The sequence below is a fragment of the Pteropus alecto genome, unplaced genomic scaffold, assembly GCF_000325575.1.
Source record: "Pteropus alecto unplaced genomic scaffold, ASM32557v1 scaffold189, whole genome shotgun sequence".
Lineage (NCBI taxonomy): Eukaryota > Metazoa > Chordata > Mammalia > Chiroptera > Pteropodidae > Pteropus > Pteropus alecto.
Window position 1 is genome coordinate 5,276,121 of NW_006442117.1, and position 23,800 is coordinate 5,299,920.

Consider the following 23,800-nt stretch of genomic DNA (forward strand, 5'->3'; position numbering starts at 1 on the left):
AGACCAAGCATGGTTTGTAATGTGGAAATGCCTATACTCTAGAATTTGATATACTTAGGTTTCTACTATCTCTGTGTGACATTAGTCAAGAAAAAAATCCTATTGTTTCTTCACCTTCAATTCTTCCTCTGGATAAAAAAAAAAAAGACAATAATAGCTGCCTTGGAGCCCGTACCTACCAGTCTAGAGGTTGTACCTACCAGAGTCTGGCACTTAGTAGATGTTCAGGAAATGGGGACGTTTCTTATTGAGAACCGCTCCTAAAGGTGGTTTACCCAAATCTATAAAATGAAGGGGTTATAACGTTTTGTGCATATTTCAGCTGGATTTCTAGGATAATGAAGCTCTAAGTGCCACCAACAATATGCTGTGTTCCTTTTTATATACCAAGTCCTCACCAAGTTTACCTTTGCATCATTCTTCTTCGTCTTTTTTTTTCTTATTCCTCATTCATTCTTTCAACAAATAGAGATTGTTGTGCATTTAGCATTTCTGAAGTCACTGTTAGAACCCAGGCTGCAACTGGCCTGAAGGAGGTAGCCTCTGCTCAGGAGCCCAAAAGCTCAGCTGAAAAGACGCAGCAGAAGCCTCCACTGCTAGGCCAGCGAACAGGCAGAACTACTCAGGGGCTGTGATGTGACAGTGGGCTCTGCATCTGCACAGAGTGCCGCTCCTCGGATTCAGCTAGAGCAGGGTTTGATTCCCACCTCTGCCCATTCACTAGCTATTTGGCTTTGAAATTCAGTCTATAAAAACTGCAGCTTCTGTAAAATATGGATTATGATGACAGTTTTGGAAGACTGAGAAAAGAAAATAAACATGCATGTAAAGCAGAGATCAGAGTGTTCACACCTGGGTCGACACGTGAGCGGCTCTGATTTTGACGCTGTTCCCGCTAAAAAGGACTGGGAGAAAAAGGATGGGGGAGGGGAGAGAAAGAGTAGGAGAGACGCGAAAAGAAGAAGAAAGAGGAGGAGCATGTAATGGCCGAAATGACGAGATTGTGCCACAGGCTTCCGGGGGGGCTGCAGGTATCCATCCCCGCCTTCGATTTACGCAGTTCTCACCTCCAACGAAATTATAAAGCACAACAAGAATCTGAAAGTGTGTTTTTTTCTAGGAAGATGCCAACAGAAACTGCTCCCCACTTTCTCTCTGGTAGCCCTTTGCCCTGACCTCGACCGACTTTCCGCATGAGCCACCCTGCTCAGCGCCCCACTGACAGACAGCTCGACGGTGGACTCTGAGCCCTAAGAGCCCCTATCCACAGCCTGCCGAATGAGTGTGCAGCACAGTTAGACAGCGTTGGAGTTAGCTTTCAATTCGTTAGAAGCTGTGGTCTCTGTTTGTAAATTACATATGGAAACATCCACCGATTTTTGTCTAATTAATTTAACTGTCCTTACAATTAATAGAAAAGAGTACTTGGAACACAGGAGAGCAAACGTAGACTAAGCATAAAAATGAATTTTCACTACGACTAGTCTTTAAAGTTTAATAGCCAAGAAATGTAAACGTGAGGTGACAGTTACCTCATGACAAGTGTAAACACGCACATAACCCTACCCGCGAGCACTGTCGAACGGCCTCAGAAGTGTGCACCTCGAAGGCCGGCTGTGCCCGGCTGTTCGCCGCATGTCTGCCCAATGAGGCCATATTTGATCATCTTGATATTATAACATGTCAATCAAGTGGATCAAGATATGGCTCCAGGGAAAGACACATGTAAACAGATAACAAATTATAAATTATAATAGATTTATGCACGAAATGTTAAAGTAGCACATTTTTGCCCTCGGGATTAAGAATGGTTGCAGAATTTACTTCTCATTTATTTTTTTTCAAGTGAATACTAACTTACCAGTTAAATAAAGATGGACCCAAATTAAGAGATGTAGTTTACCCAGAGAAAACAAAAGATGTAGAGTTGTATGTGACGGAGGAGGGACCCGCTCGCCTGGCAGCCACTTCCCTGTGTGTGTGATCATCACACTGGACGAGTGAGCGTGAGGACGGGGGGCGGGGAGGAAGCAGGGAAGGCCGGGAAGAACGGGGAGCTGCTAAACACTGTGTACCTCCCCTGTGACGGGCAGTGTGCTGGGCACTTTATGTTTCATCATACGGCTCTCAAAGTGACTTGGTTTCAGAGGCGATGGAGACGAGACTTTGAGTATGAAGTAAGTTGTCCAAGGTCGTGGAGCAAGAATCTGGTGGAAATGGTGTTCAGACCCAAGTCTCCCAGATCAAATCTCCTCCTCACTGAGAGACAATTAATGATTAAATGGGGAATATGTGCCTTCTTGTTTATCTGGGTTTAGTTAAGTTCTCTGAGGATAAGTTTAGGGATTTGTTCCGGGTTGTCTTACACTTCCTGGAGAGCACAAAGCGGATGTTCTACAAAACGTATAACTTTCTGCGATGCCTTTCAAACGCAAAGGCTGCGTTCTGTGGGTCGTGTGGCAGATGCTCTTTTACAGTCTGTATGCTTTGCTTTGTTTTGCTTTATCCCCATTTGTTCATTCTGAGGCACAGCCATCGTTTGCCCTTAAATGAGGTGGGCGGGGTCTCTCTAACCTGCTTAGGCATTTCTGTTTGCCCTGATGATCTTTCTCAGACCTTTAGCAGGAGGGCTCGTCATCTCGATGGTCCGTCATTCTGGAGGCGGCACAGACCGGGTGAGAGTCAGAACTTCAGGACTTTCCTTCGCGACAACACCGTGTTGGGAAGAGACACTTATGCTGGAGACGGTTTTCTCCATCCGCCCTCACTGGCTCAGGCGGTGCCGGTTGGATGTGGCTGAGTCTAACCTCCTTCCCAGAGCCTCCTGCGGGGAGAAGCCCATATATCAGTGCAGCTATGGGGTGGTCCTGAGGCTCCTGATCCCCCTGCTTCCAATCTGACCCCCATTTCTCTGACTTTGAGAACTAACAGACCAGAAATCAGCCAACCATTTATATAAGGGGTCAGACAAATACGTTAGACGTTGTGAGTTCTTCTATTTCTATCCTAACCTCTCAGCTCTGCCTTTGTAGCATGAAGCAGCCAGAGACAGTGTGGAAATGCATGGCCGGGGCTATATGCCAATAAAATTTTATTTATAAACTCCAAAATTTAAATTTCAAATTATTTACATGATTCTTTTGATTTTGTTCAACGATTTGAAAAGTAAAAGCCATTCTTAGCTCACAGGCTACACAGACACAGGTGACAGGTGTTTCTTCCACACAGACACGGGTGACAGGCGGTGGTTCTTTCACCGCAGCTCTCGACAGACAGCGCGCTGCAATACTGTTTCTCCCGAGCTCTGGCCATTGGCGTCTCCTGGCCGGCTGTTTCTCTACAGCATCCTCGGTCCAGAGCAGCTTTTCCTAGTTCCATCTGATCGTGCAGCTCCTGCCCGGCGGCCTTAGCCTTTGCCGTGTCCTGTGCTGCGCAGTCCTTCTCGCCCGGGAACCGGCCATTGGGAAGGGGGCAGTTTTGTGAGCAAGCTGATATCTGATCGAGAAGTGAAAGGTGGATGTTTTTTCTTCTCTCTCTGGACAGTTTCTTTGCTATTTAACTTTGCTGTTCTTCAGGAACCTCTGACTGAACTACACTGACTAACTAGTTTGTGATTCTTTGAAAGAACATTTTCTGCTGTTCTTCAGGAACCTCCGACTGAACTATACTGACTACTAACTAGTTTGTGATTCTTTGAAAGAACATTTTCAAACTTTATTCATGCGATTTTTCAGATTATTCTTTCTACTTTTTCCTCGTGAGACTGCGTTACAAACCGGAAGATACCTTTGGAAAGTAAATAAAATGACTGACAAAACAAAAAGTGTGAATTGAGACTGAAAAAAAGTCTGCCAATTCCTACTTTTCTGAATTTATTATCTACTCGGCAAATATTTACACATGTCGGGCACTGTATCCCAAAATGAGATCCCACTTTACATTTGTACAAAGATGAATAGAACACCACGCTGTCTTCCAGGGACCTACAGGGAAAACAGAGAGCGATGAGCTGTCTTTAGATGATTCTCTTGACGTCTGTTATCATTCTGTGCGGGGCACAGGTGAGCGTAGGAAGAAGGGCGTGCTCTTCGCTCCCCGCCGGTATGGGGAGCGTGGGCCGTGGAGCTCACACCCTGTCCAGTCCCCGGCTGAGCCGGTGGTGTTTTGGAGGGGGACCACTGTGTCGCAGCTCTGTAGTCGGGACTAAGTGAAATTTCATGCACAGGCATGAGGTGACGCCCAGCATGTAGGCCCTAAAACAACATTCCACATCAAAAGATGTTAAACTTTCTTTTATATTTGTTTTGTTTATTTTTGTTGTTGATAAGTTATAACCTCCCAATAATATACCAATTTCCTACTAAATTTATTACTTCTTAATCAGACTTCTTTACTGACCACATGATGTGTTTCCACTGGCTCGTCGTGTGGAAAACGTGGATGTAACTGAGGCCCTTCCGTTGCATTGCTTGTCAGATACCTTTTTTTTTTTCCTAATGCTACAGGCTGTAAAGATACTCTTGTGCAAATAATGTGAAATGATGTTTATTGACTAACTTTGTCATCTTTATGTGTCTGTTTAGATCTGATCGGCGATGGCACAGATTTTGGTGACGAGTTGCCCAGTGGACTGTGGATTAGCGGCACTGTACCCGTTCCCGTCGTGAAGCCCACTGCGGAAACTCTGCTCTAGTAGGTCTTTCCTAGTCAATATTGTTACCATTTGCATGGTTACGTATTGAGATTTTAATGAAGGCTACTTTTATAATGAAAAATGTACAGAATACATGTGTTTGTGTTGCTGCTATGAAATATAGCCAGATTTAGTCTGTTTATGTAACAACCAGGTTCAAAATGGGAGAACAAGTTAGGATGTACCTATTATCTGTATGGATATATGTTAGTTGGGTAGTATATATGTATCTATACAGGCAGAGTTTAGTATAGAATTTTACCTCTCTTTTAACTAAATGAAAAGGTCACTGGAAAGTTTCAGTGTTTTTCAGTTCTTCAATATCACATCAATCTAGCAATGCAAGCCTAAAAATTTTGCTTAATATAACATTTTGAAACAGTCAATATTATTGTAATTTTACCCAACGGTGTACCTTATATGCTTCCAGTTACACAGGTGTCATATGGTAATTGGCATGATGTTTAGAATGACATTGAAAAGGGGTCATACTCGATGTCAGAAGACCTTAATCTTGGTTTTAGCTCCAACATTTATCATTTTATTAGTCCCTTAAATCTCTAGGCCTCAGTTTCGTCACCTGCAAAATGAGAGGAAGAATTTTTGCTTTACCTAATTTATAAGATTACAGTTCAAATGAGATGATATTGTGAAACTATTAGCTAATTATAAACCCCATAATAATAGATGATATTATCTGTGACTAATATTATAAGGAGGGAGGTGGTAAAAGGTTTTGACCATAATATTATTTTTAAATTGGTTAATACAGTCTAGTATTTTTTATATTACTCACCTAAGAGATAAATGATAAAATCATATTTAATTTTAATTCCTATCTTATATTAATTTGTTATATTTGGAAAAATCATGTTTTCATGAAATATGAAAAAAAAATACGTTTCTCTCACACTGTACACATCAGTCCCCACCAACCATAAGATTTAGGTTTCTGCTTCTGATCTCCAAGATATTTACTCTTAGTAGATTTTATTTTTAGTTATTTACACTCGGAGGAGAAAAGATACAATAAATATTTTTTTATGTATCATTTAATTCAGGATACTGAGGGAATATAGAAATTCCATAATACTCATTTAGTTTAATATATTTAATTACTTTGTTAACTGAAATCTCTTTAATACCTCATATGACCATTCTCTTCAGCTAACAGAATACAGCTAGCTTGTTTAAAAGACTGAAAGTGAAAATCTCAACAAATATATTTGGAAAGACTTTTCCACTAAAATTAAACAAGTTGTTATATAACTAGGCCAATGCAACAAAACTGGTTTGCAAATTCTTTCCCAGATATAGAAATGGTTATCATTGAAGGGATAATGGTTTATTACGTGAATAAAATGTTTGTATGTAAGTTAGACAAAAACCTTAATAACAGGTAACTTGTATTCACTAGCTGACGTCGTACGTAACATAGTCCGTAAGTATGGGGGTGGGGCAGTCTAGAGTCAGACTGCCTGGGGCTGCAACCCACTACATCATTTTCCAGCCTTGGCCTGTTCGGCAAGGCATTGAACCTCTCTGTGCCTTAGTTTGTGCATGTGTAGAATGGGTGTAATAGTGAGGCCGGCTGCGTGGATTGCATGAGTTAATACGGTCAGGTGCTGAGGTGCACTGTGTAACCAGTATTAGCAATGATTAGTCACTGGACGAAGAAAGGATTATGGTGACAACCACAGATTTGAGAATTAGAAAGCCCTAGGTTCAAAATAATTTATTAATTCATGGTGGAAACTTAAGTAGTTACTGAAACTTTTGAAGTCTCAATTTCTGATAAGTAAAATGGAAATAATTAAAATATACTCCATATTGCTTTTGTTAGGATGGCTTACCACAGCATCTGGGAGTTGTAAAGATATAATCATAAGTTATTATATAATCTTATTTTAAAATAATATAAATGAGAGATTCTTAGATTACAAAAATGTTTTGCCATACATTATATTTAGGGTACTTTTGGAAACGTACTCACTTGTAAGACTTGTTTCATTAGATCTGGAATTTCAAAGAAGACATACAAATAATTTAAACCAAATTACAAAATGCAAACATAACTGAAATATGGCATCCCGATTTAAAAAACAAAAACGACAAATACCTATTGGCTTTTTTGGACTATCAGGGAACATCAGCTCAATGTTTAATTTGTTCTGAAGTTAGGCCTGTTACCACATTTGAATTGACTTTTTTTTTTTTCCTTAAAGAAAGGGGAATGAAGGAGGTAAAATGTAGATTATGTATTACAAAGTAATGGAGAGGAAGGGCTGAACTTTCATTTTTATAACCGTGTATTCCGAATCAGATTGCATATTTGCTCTTGTTATGAATAAACTTAGGTATTGTCTTTTGGGCTTGTATTGGCTGAATTCAATAGTTGTAATGGGCGGTGTTTTTCAAATGAGTCATAATTTGTTCCCAAGGTGGGAAATACTGATAACTTGGGAAATATCTGAGCCAAGAGTGATTGCCAGGCGGCTGTGTATCACTCAGAGCAGAAAGCCAAGTCTCCTTCCCTCACATGTTGATTAAAAACCATCTGAAACAATGATTGTGTGGTCAGTCCGCCTCTACGTCCATCCATATCAGCAGCCACGTAAATTTAATCTGACTGGTTTATAGTTCAGATTACAGTAGTATTGAATGCTGTCTTGCGCTGTGGACTCTGAGAAAGAAGATACCTACCAAGAAGGCACCTGGTGGCTAACTAGGCTCAAATTTAAAGGAGAGCCTAGCAGCCATTTCTAAACAGAGATCTTTCATGCAACTGCACTAAACTGCGTTGGCTCCACAGTGAACTGCCTGCCTGCACTGTGTTGCTGCCATCTGAGCCAGCCCTTACAAAAGAGTTCCTGGAATGGTATTTTAATCAGTTGGACCGAGGCTTTCCCTGTCCATTCAGAGATGCACAGCTATATCCCCATCAGCATCTTCAACCAATTAGAGCAGCTCCATTCTGACCAATCAGGTCAGTGCCTTTTGGACCAAACAGACTGTGAGTCCTCATCTGCATCACGATGGGCCAGTCAGAGGCCAGGTGCACAGACTTCTGTCTGTATAAGCCAGCTTCCTTCTGGCTCAGGGAGCATCCTTTCCTTTTCCACCAAAGACTGAAGACTGATTCCCAGACTGGAACTGAAAGACTGAACAGGAAGCCAAAGACGTCTTGCCCGACTGTGGTGGAGAAGAGTGGACAGAGCAGGGCAGGGCAGGGCAGGGCAGGGCAGGGCAGGGCTGTCTAGCAGAGAGGGGCCTGGCCTCAAGGTCGCCTCGCAGCCATGCTGTTCCACAGCCATGCTGCTTCATAATTGACCTGTAACGCTAACATCGTTGAGCTGGCCCACAGCCTGCTGTTCTCACAGCCACGCTGTATCACAATTAAGCTGTTCGTATTGAATAGTTTCCTCCTTCACCTCACCCAAAACTGGAGATTTCTGTTGATGTCGAATGAAGCCAATCGGTTGCCAGCACCGTCCCTTTTATTGTTTTTGCTCATTTCTGCAATAGCTTTGAGTTTTATAGAGTTTTCCTGTCAAGGACAGTTGTGGTTATGGAGGAGGCTTCCAAGTGGAAAGGTTTGGGAGGTGGTTTCCTCAGTAGGAGCCCATGGGGATGACTGTGGCTGCTGCTTTGCTGTCTCTGTTTGGGGACCTGGATGACAGATGACCATAGTGCTTCTCTCCTGCAGGGCCCTGCATCGTTCCATGTTTCTAGTTCTCGGGCGCAGTTGTCATTCACATTTTAAAGACTCGTGTTAGGATTTAGGATGTCATGAAAAGAAAGTCATGGTGGTGGGAGGCCGATACTGCTAAACACAGGGTCCTCACGTCTCCCTGATTATTTTCATGATCATCATTTGTGATGTTTATTTTAACATTTATTTGTGGCTTTGGGAGTCTCTTTCTAAAGGAGTCTGATTTACTCAGATCTCAATCAACTGCCTGATAAACTAGCTCTAAAAACTAAAGAGGAGTCCACCAGCTCATTTGTTGCCACACGGCCAGTTCGGAGTAAACATGGGGTATTCCAGGCTGAAGTACACTGTAGTTTGGAGATAGAGCTAGGTGAAATCTCTATCGTTGGGACTTAAGAATAGATAGGTTTAGTCAAGCCATCACTGTAAGCACGACACAGTCATCGTCAGGGGACAGTGTAAGCCTCAAGACAGTTGTGAATGATCAGAATGTGTTGTTGGACAAGCAAGCAGAAGCTGAGTCTTTTAGGGGGAGTGTCTGCTGAAGAGTGACTAGAAGTAGAATCGATCAGAGGGGAATGCCCTGGAACAGCTTATGTGGCCTTCTCTCATTTGCCTGCAGCCAGTCTCCTGCCTCTGCTGACCAAACCACACCGAGACGCCCTCAGCCTCTGCGTGTGGCATCACACAGTGAGCCCCCGAGGGCTTGCACATACTCTACATCAAACTCCAGCTCTTCCTTCCGAACTCATTGTACATGCTCTGCCATCTGTGAAAGCTTCCTTAATCCCGCTCGTAAAATGGACTGTTTCCTCATTTTTCACCTGTGTACTGTGTACATGCCTCCGTGATAGACCACGTTTGTATCTTTTACAATAATTGGTTGACATTTCTGTCTTTGTCCATTCGGGCAGTTAGACACCACCAGCTGAGTAGCTTATAAACAACAGAAATTTGTTCTTCACAGTTCCAGAGGCTGGGAAGTCCAAGATCAAGGCATTAGTGGGTTTGGTATATGGTGAGGGCAGGCTTCCTAGAAAGTCCATCTTCTCACTATATTCTTACATGGGAGAAAGGGCAAAGGGTCTGCGTGGGGTCTTTTCTAAGGACACTAATCCCATTCACGAGGGCTCCACCCTCACGACCTAATCACCTCCCAGAGGCCCTGCCTACAAAACCCATCACGTTGGGCATTAGGATTTAACGTATAAATTTTGAAGAGGCACAGACATTCTGGAGCAGTGTCCATCTACCCAGCTGCACGCTTAGCTTGGCAAGGGTGGCTTGTCTCATTCAGTCTTGCATGTCCAGTGTCTAGCACTCAACATGTAGCCGCTGATTAAATTAGTAATTGAAACGACATCCTCTGTCCTCAGATTGAACAGGAAATAATTGCATTTAACATGTCAAGCAGATTTCTATTAAATATCTTTTAATACGAATATTAGCTTAAAATTGGTATTAATGTAAATCTATAAAAAGTATAACAAGAAAAATGAAAAGTGAAACTTTTAACGTTTATATCATTTTTAATATTTTAGCAAAAGGTATAGGTTTTGAAAATGTTACTGACTATTCACTTCTTTATGAGTTTACCAGTAAGCATATTAATTTTAGAACATTTCAAAAATGATGAGAATTATTTAACCTCATCTTGGCTGAGGTTGGAATGATTCCTTCCATATAAATTAGTAAGAAAAAAATTCTTGTATTTCATTTTATTATAGTAATTATTGTATATAGTTTGAATTCATTTTGTTCAACTTTTGAGATATGAATTCATTACAAACTGTTTAAAAATTATACACACACATACACACACATACATATACATATATATGTGTATATATGTATTTATTTCATTTGTCTATGGAAGGCGCCTACTGATTTGGGAAGAGTAGAATGCATATATTAAGTGTAATTAAACATTCCTGTAAATTTGAGCTTTTTTTTTAAATAGAGGGCAAAACAACCCCCCCAATCTAAGTCAATAAACAAAACCCTAGTTGTATAGCCACATGAAATTTTATCCGAAATTTATTTTAATAGCTGTACATCACTCAGAGAAAGACTTAAACTGTTTAGTTTAAAAGCTTGTACTTGAATAGTACTATTTTAACAGCAAAGACCAGTAAGTCCACTAAACCTGTATGTTCGCACTCAATACTTACCTTTGTTACTTAGCGTACTTCAGTCGTATACAGAGTGGTGTCTATGGGCTAACTAGGTGGAGTTAAAAGTAGCATAGGGTATCCTAAGCCATTCTCCTTTCACAGCTGGCTGTAGACAGGTAAGTGGAAAGCATTAAGCTAAGAAAGACTTCTTTAAGGGAAGAAAATGAGCTTACACGGTAGATCAGTTTTCACGCATGTGCTGTTTTAGACTGATATGCATCAAGCAAAAAGGAATAATATTTGAATGAATCATATATCAGAATATTAATACAGTTATGTAAGCAGAAATATAATGGAGTGGTGTAGGTATTAACACAGTATTAAAGCTTCGATACGCTCAAGTAAGTAGAGTAATACAGAAAGAATAACATATTCTTGAAAGAAGTGGATATTTTTACAATTATTCTCAAAGGTAACATTTGACAAAATTCCAGGTTGTTTCCTGATTACTTTTTATGTCTCTGTTTTATATTTTTAAAGATTAAAATATCTGGATGATTATTTTCTAATTGTTTTTAGCTAAAGGACTTACAGTTGTATGCTGAAATTTTATCATAATAATAGTGACTACCCATTTACTAAGCTAGTGACTGACTGTGCAGTAGGAGCTCACTGCCACATAATCACTAAATCTTCAGAACAGGTCTGCAAAGACAGTGTTATTTTACAAAAAAGGAGCTGTATACTATGCAGTGGGTACCACTGATTTACATGCATACTATATAACTTATATTTGTGACAGCCTCACCACCGTAGGACTGACGTATAAATATGGAAGCATATAGTATGGTATATATGGAATTAGAAAACTAATTTTCTTTTTGAAATAAAAGTAATTCTGAAAATAGAATATGCTTCAGGGTTGAAATCATGCTCATTTAATATCCTGGAGAATATAGTTTATAAAATTATAATTAAATATTTCCCATTCTATTCTTCTGATGCAACAAATATGAATAAAGATGAGAATCTATATTTCTATGAGACATGTCCTCGGTAGCAGGTACATTCAGCTGTCTTTCAGTAGAATGCATTAGCTATTTTTAGATTGGACAGTTTATTCTTAAAGTCAAATAATACCTTCATTTAATATGTTTTCTTATGTCTTATTTGTTTCCACTTTAACGGTCAGTGAATGTGTGTGGTAGCGATTGATTCTACAAGATGAAGACTAAGATTTTAGGTTTCAGCAAGTGTCTGCTGTATGTGTACCAGGCAGCCACCACCAAATGCTTTCGCATTAACTCTCTCTTTTCAGCTCAGTTATTTTAAAAGAATGTTGTTGACTCATCTCATATTTTGCTAATCTCTGTGCTGGACAAATATTACCAGCGTGTTACTGTCCCTTAGATGTGCACTAAACTGTTCACTTACCCAAACAAGGAGAACATAAAGGTAATAACAAATAAGCCTAGGAGGCAGAGATAGTTTTGAAGAAGGAGTGGTGTTATTAAATTAATTATAATATTTTGAAATCATTTGAAATTTGACAGAATTAAATGATCTAAGAAGAAAATAATGTTTTAAATTACATTAGTTAAATATTTGAAGCTGGAGAAGTCAGGTATTCCATTTATTCATCCAATGAATGTTTACGGACCTCCTATTTGTAGTAGGCCTTTGGGCTACGAACAAAACCAAGTTCTTGTCCTCACGGACTTTATATTTCTAGGTAGCCATTGGGCAGTGAGGGCAGGAGGTGTGGAAAGGAAGGGAGTAGAATGTGTGTGTATGTGTGTGTGTGTGTGTGTCTCTGTGTGTGTCTGTATAAATTAATAAGTGTATATGTATATATGTATATATGTGTACACACATTTATATAAAGTGATATATATCATTTACTATATGTATATACAGATAGTGGTATTTTTCAATTTTAAATAAAAGAAACGCCTTTTTATAGCAAAAAAGGAATTCTTGCGTTGAACTTTAAAGCCTTGTTTTAGATTACAAAGGTTGAAATTCTTACCAAAAATTCATATTTTGATCATTTCCATAAATTACAATTTTGATAAAATACCTATCTTTGTTTGAAAATTGTCCATCTGTATCCTACCTTATTTTCTTTATTTTAAGAATATCTAGGTGTTTTAGAATCTAAAGAGAAGTACCCAAGCTTTTCTATACATTATCAGATCGCACTGAGAGGTTATATTGGCTTATGGGAGACAGAAAACTTGAACACTGTGAGACTCAAAGGGGTTGGAATTACCCTGAAGGGAAAGAAGCAATTCTCAATTCTTTGTTCTTTAATTACAGTTCAGGTCGTCTCTATGCTGAAGCGTGGAGGAGCACGGATGCTCTTTTATTACCTAATCGCGTAAACGTTGCTTGTAGAACCAGAGTCATTGGTTCCTATACATCACTTAATTAGAAATGTAATATCGGTGCGCTCCTAGAGCTGTGGCAAAGCAACAATTCAAACACTGGAAAAACAGTGTCAGCCGTGCACTATGCTGCGTCAGTTTTCCAACTAGAAAGTGAATCAGTCATTTTTAGCAATTTTTTTTTGATATGATAAAATGACCTCGTTGTTAAGTTAAGCAAGTAAGTAAATATTAAACTTTGTTTACTTAGATCGCAGTGATAAAGTAGCCCGTTCCTCTTTGAGGAGATGATGAAAAATATCAAAACTATGCATTTAAAAATAGTTTTTTTTGATAAAGTTCACGTTTGAAAAGTTAACTACTTTTGAGGTTCTCTGAATACATGATTTTGGTGAGTTTCCCAAATCAAAATCATTCAGCTTTCATGCCATTGATGTAAACATTACTGCTTGATACGCAAATGTGCCACCAAAGTTTTTGCAGTAATTCTTGATAATTCATTTTTAATTTAATGTTGTTGTTGTTTTTTTTAATCTTGATTTAAAAATAATGGAGCCAAATGATAATGTCTAATGGCCTTTCAATGATGAGGCAAAAGAACGTAGAGATGTAGGAGCATGAATCTCCCTCATGGCTAATTTTGCCTTTTCCTGTTACTTTACGTAGGGGGCGAAATAAAGAGATTTCTGTCAAAATAAAAATTGTTGACAAAGTCATTATCATCGGATCCCCACCCTAAGTACTAACGTCCTGAACTGTGTAGCACTCTAATAAAATAGAGTAATTAAAAAAGCATTTCAGTACCTGCTCTTCCTAATATGAGCCTGTTAAAATCCATCAAACAGATTATAGTAATGTCAGAGACTTCCTCAAGGAGGAGGCACATAAGATAAATTAAAAGATAGAAATGGTGAGTCTAAGACAAGAATAATCATTATATATGAAGTTTCAGGTTGTTTATTTCAGTTTTGTTGTTAACTCTCCCTGGGAAATAACACAAAACAGGGCACATAGGAGGAAGCAAATAGTTAAATTATATTCCTGCTTATTAATTTCTTTGAGTGATCAATCACAAGCTTAGAAAATAATAACACAGGGTATTTTTTTTTTTTTTTAATTTAAAACTTAAGTAGATCTTAGACTTCAATCTCATTCTTTCTTTCATGCCTTAGGCCAGGAGACCCTCAGGGGCTGTGCAGAGCAAGGAGACGCCGTTTAATTAGTCGAGTCCTCTTTCTTTGTTCAGACTCTCTTTTGCCTGCTAATGAGAAAGGCGACTCGATGGCAATGCTCCTGACACCCACACTTCTTTGTTCAGCTGGCTTCTGAACAAGTTAGGCCTTCTAGCAAACTTCTGTCAGTGTCGTTCAGACTTCGAGGTGACCTAGGAATCAGTCACACAGTTATTCGAGTAGATTCCCACCAGCATTTTTAAATGAAATACAACAAAATTAAAAAAAAATCAGAGTACATTCCATAATTATTTTTATAAAGCCTTTGTTTTATTTATATGTCTATGTGTATGCGTGCTCCGTTACATGATAAAATGTGTTTTTTTTTTCTTGTGGGGAGTCACAGTCGAAAGAGAAAACCGCTGTTATTAATCTAATCCCTCCTCATTCTTCTTAAGTTAGTTGGTCCTTTGTGACTCAAACATTTTCCAAAACCTTCGCTTCATTTCCTCTTTTCTGGAACCTCCGTGTCTCGGTGCCTCTGTCTCGATAGCCAGCACTTAGTGTAGTGATCTCTGAAGGAATCCCTCACAAATGTTATTTGAAGTGATGAATTAATGATGTCCTAAAAGCAGTTATAAGTTTGTAAGTCCAGATGTCAACTTATCTATTCATTGCACCTTCTTTTTCTTCCCTCAAACCTTGTCATGGCTCTTGGCAGTGGCCAGCATGCAGTTGTCCATTAGAATTTCTAAGTCATTTCCTAAGTTCACTTTACTCTTTGATCAAAATGAGTGACCAATCCAGGTGATTCTATTGCTTAATGTCCTTTAAAACAGGAGTCCCCAATCTTTTTGGCACCAGAGACCAATTTCATGGAAGACATTTTTTCCACGGAACGGGGTGTGGGGAGGATGGCTTCGGGATGACTCAAGCACATTACATTATTGTGCACTTTATATCTATTATTATTACACTGTAATATACAATGAAATAATTATACCACTCACCATAATGTGGAATCAGCGGGAGCCCTGAGCTTGTTTTCCTGCAACTAGATGGTGACATCTGGGGTGATGGGAGACAGTGACACCCAGGGGGTGTTGCTTATGTCCAGTCTACTCCGTAGTCTCGTTTTGGTTGCTGTCACTGTAGAAAACCCTGCTTCACAAAGACAGGATGTTGGAAATGGAAGCTGGCTTTTCAGTGCTTCGTGACAACCTCAGGATATTCCGCCTCGACTTTAATCCAGAACATACGGAGATTTGAAGTTGTCTTAGACATACCTTTAAGGCCACTGTCATTTACGATCTCAAGCAGTTGATTCTCTTCCAGCGCGGACAAAGCCGATTCACCTGGCTCATTCACAAATGGGTCGCAGGATCCATTCATCCCCAGGTCGGGCGTCCTCTGTGGTTGGGAAGTAACCCTCAAACTCTGTCGAAACCTGAGAGGTGATCGCGCCCCAGCTGGGAGAAGGAAGGCCCTGGCTCAGTCTCTTTCAAAATCTCTGCTAATGTTTGAAACATGTCAAGAATCTCAACGTTCACTAGTCACCCCCATAATTCCGGCTCGGCTTTGAATGCAGCCACTTTACCTGCCGATTTGAACGCAGTTGTCGTTGTGCCCTGAAGACAGATGGAGTTGGTGAAGCACATTGAACATGTCACACAGGTTAAGTATTGCGATCCATTCTGCGTCATTGAAATGTGCTGCCAGTGGTCACTGTTTTCCTAAAAGAAATCTCTGGAGCGCGGTCATCAACCAAAAAACTCTGGCTAGTGACGTGTATGAGAAAGACGTGCGTGCTCTGCGTCCATCTCCTCACGGAGCTGTGTGAACAGACGTGAGTTTAGGGCACGTCCTTTAGTGCGGTTGATGATTTTACTCACATCTTGCAAAACGTCGTTAAGTTCAGGTGACATTTTCCGGCTAGCCAGCATTTCTCTGTGGAGGACACAGTGCATAGACTCACATTTGGAAGCGACCTCTGTGACCCGAGCGGTGAAACCAGAAAGCCGTCCGGTCCGGGCAGCCGCTCTGTCCGTGCACGTACCCACGCGACATGACAGGCTCAGGTTTCCTGATATGCGACCATTCAAAGACTTGAATAGCTCTGCAGCTGTGGTGTTGGTTGGCAACAAAATCGCACATAACGCGTCCTCACACGCAGCCTCCTGAAAAGTGTATCGCACGAAAACAAGCATCGTTGCCTTGTCGTCAGCATCGGTGGACGCGTCCGCCGGACCGCATCGCCATGGCGCTCACTCGTCCTCTGACGATCGTGCCTCAGTGTCCTCTGCCGCTTCATCAGTTCGTCTGTTGTGGGGCCAGCCGATAGAGAGGCACGTGCCCCCTTTGGAACTGCAGCCTCTCCCAAAAGCTCACGACAAGTGTCCTTAGCAGCGGGCGGGATCGACTTTTCACCAATAGGAAAGGCCTTCTTAGCTTTCGCAGTGCGGTTAGCTCGGTTTGATGCAGGGGCGGCCTTCCACGATCGCTTCTGTTCTTTGTGTTCACATTTTTTTTTCTTCTGAAAAACTCCAAAGGCTGGTCTTTTAATGTGAAGTGCTCGGCGTCCGTGTGGCAGAGCAGTTTTGCGGGTATCGTAGCTTCGTTGGATAGCTGGTCCCCACATTTTATACCAAGCGGATGTGGAGAATGTGAATCACTTGTTGCAATGAACCCGTAATTGAAGTCAGGCTCTTGGTATTTTCTCTTAAATGTAGCTTTCTTTTTGGGAGGGAATGTCTTAGAGTCTTCTGCTGCCTCATCATTGGGTGTTTCCCCCTTTTCAAAGAAGCTCTCCAGCGATGTTTGTTTTCTACTCATTTTGGCTTGTGGGCTTAACACAACCGTGTCTGAGACAAGTGCGCAGCACAGGAAGACGCGCGGATGAAAGTGGTAAATAAAATAGCGAGCGGGCCACGCGTGGACTAAAATAAGTGTCAGATTCTGACCCTAAAGCCTGCCACCAGGGGCAGCTCTACAACTGAGTCACATCAGCTCACTTGCCACTATAAAGCCTGCCACCAGGTGCAGCTTAATTGTCATTTGCCACTCACCGATAGAGTTTTCATATGAGTCTGCAAGCAATGAGCAGTCAAACCTCTCTGCTAACGTTAATCCGTATTTGCAGCCTCTCTCCAGCACTGGCCTCGCTGCTTCAGCTCCACTTCAGATCATCAGGCGTTAGATGCTCATAGGAGCACACAACCTGGGTCCCTCGCATGCGCAGTTCACAGTGGGGCTCGTGCTCCTGTGAGCATCTAACTCCTGGTGATCTGAGGTGATGCCAGAGCTGGGGAGCAGCTGCCAATGCAAACGAAGCTTCTCTGGCTCACCTGCCGCTCACCTCCTGTCGCACGGCCTAGCTCCTAACAGGCCACTGGGCAGGTGCCAGTCTGTGTCCCGGGGGTGGGGACCCTGCTTTAAAGCACCCCTCTCTACTTTGCTATGAGTACTATTTGGTTTTGTACCTAGACTTTGCCATAAACATTTTAATGGTCTCTCTGTCTAGCATTACTCTTTCAGGTACGTCATAGTCCTTGCCACTGGAATTCTTTCTAACACACAAATCTGAATATTTTACTCTTTGCGTAAATATCTTCCATTGCCACACTCCCTTTGCCTTGTGATTACAATCTAGGCATTTTGAACCAGAATAAAATGTCCTACAATATCTGATTTCAAGATAGTCTCCAAACATATCCAGCCACAACCTCTAACATTTAAACTCTGGTCTTCATTCTCAACTATTAATCGTGGTGAGGTCTTTTGTGTTACGGGGCCAGTGTCCTCTCTGTGTCTAGAATGCCTTCGCCTTTGTTGTGCCTGGAGCACACCTACACATCCTTTACAATGTCAGTCACAGTTTTTGCCTCATGTAAGTGTTCTGAGTCACCTGAGCCAGCTCCTCTGCCATTACTTACTACTTATGGAACTGTGTACACGTCCATCTTCCTGTCCCTAACTGGACTCTGAGCATCTCTTGCGTATGTATTACCAGTTCGCCTTTGTAACTCCAGATGGAACCTGTCACACTGCTGGGCACTTGGAGGAAGCCCAGTAAATGGGCTGAGTGAATTGTCCTTCACTGATACGGCCTCCTTATCATCTCATCCCCTCGTCCACAGCGTTCCCGCTGGTACAGATTCTTCCTAGACACAGCAGTGCAACACAACAGCCTTCCTCTACCCCTTTCTCTTTGACGTCCTTCTCCTAAGTCTATGAGTTTTATAACCTGTTAATACATCATATAAGCAAAACAATTTGCCTCCAATATTCACAGTCTGTAGAAAGCCATTGATAACTAGCTGATATGCTGGACTTGGGTTATGATCATTTTACCTGGATTCACTAGTTCACGTGTCTGGTAAGACTGTTCCCCCAGTGTATTTACTAAGAGAATGTTCTCATATGGATTTGAATGCTTCTTTAAACACTTGCATTTAAAATCGAAACTTGGGTTTCAGCATAACCTTGACCTAAACCTTGACCCTGAATATCATACAGCATATTTTCCCTAACTGAAAAATGTCTAATTGAATGCCCACAACTGACTTTTGTTGTTAATCAAACTAACCTGAAGCAGTTTAACTACTGCATCGAATTTTGACACCAAATTCTGAGCAGTTGATATTTTTAAATGTAAGATTTCCTTCTTAATATTTCGGCGAGAATTAGGAAGAATTTCATGAGAGAGCACAGTGATTGATTCTACTTGGTAAATAAGGAATTACTGTCACGTGCAGGAAGCTAATCAACAATTATTGCGCCTGAATTAATTATATCGTTATACTTCATTGGATGGTGGAGAGAACACATATTTGATCAGCGAAATATTGCATTAATTCCCTAACTGCAGGCGTATAGAACGCTATTCCAGTGGCCGTGATGGACCTGTCCACGCTTGCCCCTTTTGTCAGTGCAGAGCCCAATTCCCACCGGGAATTTCCAGTGTGTCATCCAAACCAGTCAGTAAGAGGAAGCACAACATTTTGTGGCCCCGCTCCAGTTATTTCAGAATTAACGGAAGTAGATGTCACATTGCGTTTTTCCAAGTAAATTTAAGAATGATGGCTGGACTGTATACCACTTATTCATAACAAAAGACACAAATGATAAAGTATAGCATTTAGTGTGCAAAATTCTCTGGGACCAAAATTTATGTATGCAAAGAACAGGAAAAATAAATGTACTGAGAAATTTTTTTCTTTACGAAAAAATATTAAACTATACCATTATATAAGCAAATTAATTAGAAAATATATCAATACTTCCACTTCTCAGTTAATAAATTTGCAGTAAGGTTAGGAAATTGAATATCGTTAAACTATTTTTGCTAAATCTTTCTTTAATACCTTCAGCTGTTTTATTGTAACTCATAAGCTGTTTTTAATATTGGCTTTTATGATTTTTCAATATTTTTATAAATTTGAAAATACAAAAACATACAAAAAGTAATACAAAACAACTCTTATCGTAACGCTGAAACCCTCCAGTGTAACTCTTGAAATATTTTTTTATTATTGACTTAAAATTTACGTTTATTTAAACAAATGAGGGGTTACATTACTCATACCTTTTTCCTCCTAATGACATAGCAATAAATTTTTGTCTTCCCATTTTTACCTTCCTCTAAGTAATATTTTAAAATCTAGCTTAAGGGATCAATAACATTATTGTACTGATGTACCATAATTTATTGCATATTAGCCACCATTTAGTTTGTTTTTGTTCATTCTGTACTGTAACTTTTTTTAACATCCTTGCGTATAAATCTTTGACTATGTCCAGATCCGTATGGCAGCGGCAGTTCTGAAGTACAAGTCCACGTCAGCCACGATGGCATCTTTACGTGAATGCCCAGTCGCTAGTCCTCGGTTGACATGCTCTAACCAGAACTGTAGGTTTTTCAAACCCCACCTATAACTTGCTGACCCCCCACCTCTCTCGTCTCCCTTTTGCAGACGTCACTCCTTTCCCAGGAGATGCAGGCAAAAGCCTAGGCGTTCGTCTTCTCCCTCCGCCATGCTCCGCTCTCGGTCTAGCGGGGGTTGCAGTGGCCCGGTCTTCAGCTCGCATCCCCGGTCTGCCCTCTCCCTCTGACAGCCCGGTCCGGTCCAGCCCGTCGGCTGTTGCCTGGGCCGCTTGGTCCACGCTTATTACCAGCTCTTCTCTCTTCCGCTCTCGTGTCCATCGCATCTCTCCTTGGCTCACAAACCGACAGGTTCAGGGCCTTTCGGAATTCCCGAGCCACTTCCACACCTCTATGGCTGTCGGGGCCCCAGAGGACCAGGACCTGCGCTGCTCTTCCACCTCTGCCACCCCCCCTCTTTGCCCCTGTCCCCCGCCTCTGCCACCGTCCACTTTGGCGCTGCCGGCCGAGCTGCCTTCCTCTGCCCTCACACTCCAGCTGTCTCTTCCTCTTCAGTTCGGGATTCGGTGGAAGTGTCATCTCTGCCAGCGGCTTCCCGCCTGTGAGTGTGTGGCAGCCCTGCAGTCACTCTCAAACGGACCTCCACACTCGTTTCCTTCATGTGTGTGCAATTTCTTAAAGGCTCATGTATTTGTTTATTCTATTTCCGCTCTTCGGACTGTAAGCTCTATGCAAGCAGCGAACAGACTCGGCCTTGTTTACTCGCAGCTCCATCCCCAGCACCAGGAATAGTGCTTCCTGTGTGAAGGACACGAAATAGTTACCAGATTAGTGAATATGGCCATGAAGATTTACTACTATAAATTGCGCAAGCAGAATTTCTCCATCAAAAAAATATTTTTAAATTTTTATGTGTCGATCTATAGTTGCCATACCCCCAAAATATCAACTTCTTTTCCCACCATTATGTGGCTTATCGTACCCCACCCACCATAGCACACATAAGTGTGTTTTGCCAGTTCAGTGTACAGCTTTTAACCAATTGTTTTTATTTTCATATTAGTGTCTATGAATGGGGCCAAAACATTCTGAAGTTTGAAAATCTTTCTCACTAGAAGCCACAGTCGCTTCTGACCCAACCCGTGTATGCCACATGTGTGTGTGGTGACTTCTGGACATAAAAGATAAGAAAGTGGGGACACTTCCATTGAGGCTTCGTAAGGGACCATCCTCATTTACATATTTACATATTTTTCATTTACATATTTACATTTAAGCCATTTGATCCTCATAACAACCCTGCAAAATAGATAGTGTCCCCTTTTATTAGATGAAGAGACAGCTCAGAGACTGTGGTTCGCAGCACTAGTAGGTTATAAAACTGAAATCCATACCCCAGTCTGACGGGTGCCGCAGCCCCAGAACTGTCAACGGGATGCCGTAAAACTGAAGGGTTTGGGTCTGTCATCCAAACTTATCGAGCTTTAATGATTGAGTTTTGGTCTAGATGTGTGTATCAGTAGCATTCCTCTAGAAGATTTCAACAGACTCAAATATTTGTTTTACTGTGTAAAGGAGAGTTTCACAGGTAGGAAATGGAAGGGACTGGAGTTCATCACTTATATAGGCAAAGAAACAATGAATTGCTGTTGGGAGTTTCAAGCGACCTTTGATTTATGCCATCAGTACAATTGTATCATTATAATTCGCGCAGATGAATTTACGTTATCTTCCAGAAATGTCACACTCTCAGAGACTTGCCAGTTCAGTGTACAGCTTCTCAAGAAGGGAGGTGTTTTCTTTATTCCAAGGATGATGAGGAACAAGAAACCACGAGGAGATCCATCCAGGGCCAAATTCTCTCTCTTACTTTATGTAATCAAAATTGCGAATATTTATTTGTTTTTAAGAATAAGTAGATCATCACAGACGTGGCTTACCTCAAATCAGGAAGACTAGGTCAGCTTAGAGTATGCATAAAATTGTTGAAGTGTCTCAGATGGCTAACTTAAGAGTCATCAGAATGTCATTAAAATAAGCAGTATTTGAGGAAGTAAGGAAAGGTAGAAGAGATAAGAATGGCTTAAGCTGGGGAAAAAAAAAAAGAGATTTGAGTTATTTTTATATGACTCCAGATATATGAATGACCTTTTCATTCTTGCTATTTTTTTAATTCAAAAAATTTTACAATTTAATTTACTAATCATGAAGAATTCCAAGTGACTTCATGGGTTTTTTAAATCTTTTTATCCTATAGCAGTGATTTGTTTCAAGGCAAGGAGGCAAAATTTACATGAAAAAGTTGCATTTTGTGACAATTAAAGGAAGATGGATATAATGAAGAGTCTCTTTGTTTATGGCAGGTCTGCGCAGATAGCTCACTCTGTGCACGTTTGACAAGAGGCTGTTTGTAGGAAGCTCATCTTGAGTGGAAACAAATAGTTGTGGAAAATGAGGAAATCCTGCTGGAAAAAAAATGTGGCAGGATCACATCAAATAGGAGTGTGAGAGTAATTTACTATTCTAGGAAATCCAGCAGCTGGTTTATCTAAAGCAGTCCTTCCTCTTTTTCATGAGCTCTGGAGCAAGGACCGGAAACGGTTCAAAAGCATGCTGACTTTCCTCTAACAGATTTCTATAAAAAATTTAATAGCAAAAAGCGATTTTTAGAAGCTCAATTCTTAGCCATTTTGGGGACTCTTTAATGAGATGATGTATACATTTCTAACTTTAGTTACTTAGAAATTATCTTCATGAAAAATTTCAAATAGAATAAAGAGGAAATAAATTTCTGCATGCCATTCGTAAGAAGGATTCCGTATTTAACTCAACATTTAAAATAAGTTTTGTAGAATATGAAGATCTTAGCTAAACACTGAGAAAATAATCCAGAGACCTAATGTAAAGTAGAATGTATACATAACATTTTATAAAACTGTACTTAATGGTTCCAAGTAAGTAACTGGTAGGACTGGTGTAAACAATAGTTAGAATCCCAAGAGATACAAGAACCAGGGTGGACAAGGCAAACCTGACGTCAGACGTGGCAGAAACACACGCAGAGGGAACCTGGGAAACATTCAAATGGTTATAAGTTCCCACCAAAAAAAAAAAAAAAAGATTTTCTTACCAGGGCTGAGGGTGGGAAAATGGGGGGATATTGGTCAAAGGGTAGAAATGTACCAAAGTTATTTATAATTAAATTAACTAGATCAAGGTCTTTAATTCCGAATGACTAGAAGAGCTTATTCTAAGAGACACATCATTGTTTAGAATGATTGACCGGAGCAGTCATATATTTCATGAGTATCTCAGGAACTTAAATTTAATTCTTCGCTAAACTTTTATGATTGTGCTTTCTCAAGAGTAAACAAAGCTGTAACTATACTATCAAACAAATATTTAAGAATTACTGTTTGACTTACCTATGATCTTATTAAAACTGATAAGCTGTCTTTCTGAACTTGCTCTCTCATTTAAAAAAGAACTTGATAAATACTCTCTGTGACGTAGTCAAATTTTTTGTTCTCGGTACAACACAGATGTGCAGATAAAATACATTTCCTTTATGTTAACTCTAAACTGCTGGTTACACTTTCAGCATTTATTTTGAAGCAATAATTTAAACGGTGTCTTAGGTACCGCTCATTCTCTAGTGGAAGTGATCTGTCCCCTTCACCCCCACGAGTGAGTGGAGACACGTGTGTGGCATCTGGGACACCCTGGAGCATGCAATGCACCTCACTGAGCGCGTGGACCCTCTGGCCGTCTCCTTTGGGATCCAGGATGCTGCTCCCACCCCCTCCACCCCTCTTGCCCTATCAGCAGTTAAGGATGAAAC

General features: G+C 40.7%; 1 protein-coding gene across 2 annotated transcripts in view; it reads left to right on the forward strand.

The window, feature by feature from the left end:
• Positions 1-23,800, forward strand: part of CHRM3 (cholinergic receptor muscarinic 3) — a 468,838-nt gene that overhangs the window by 129,664 nt on the left and 315,374 nt on the right. For both annotated transcript variants that reach the window (XM_006920736.3, XM_015596229.2), the window contains exon 2: positions 4,584-4,692. The gene's annotated coding sequence lies outside the window, so the exon portion shown is untranslated. The remainder of the gene's footprint in view (positions 1-4,583; positions 4,693-23,800) is intronic.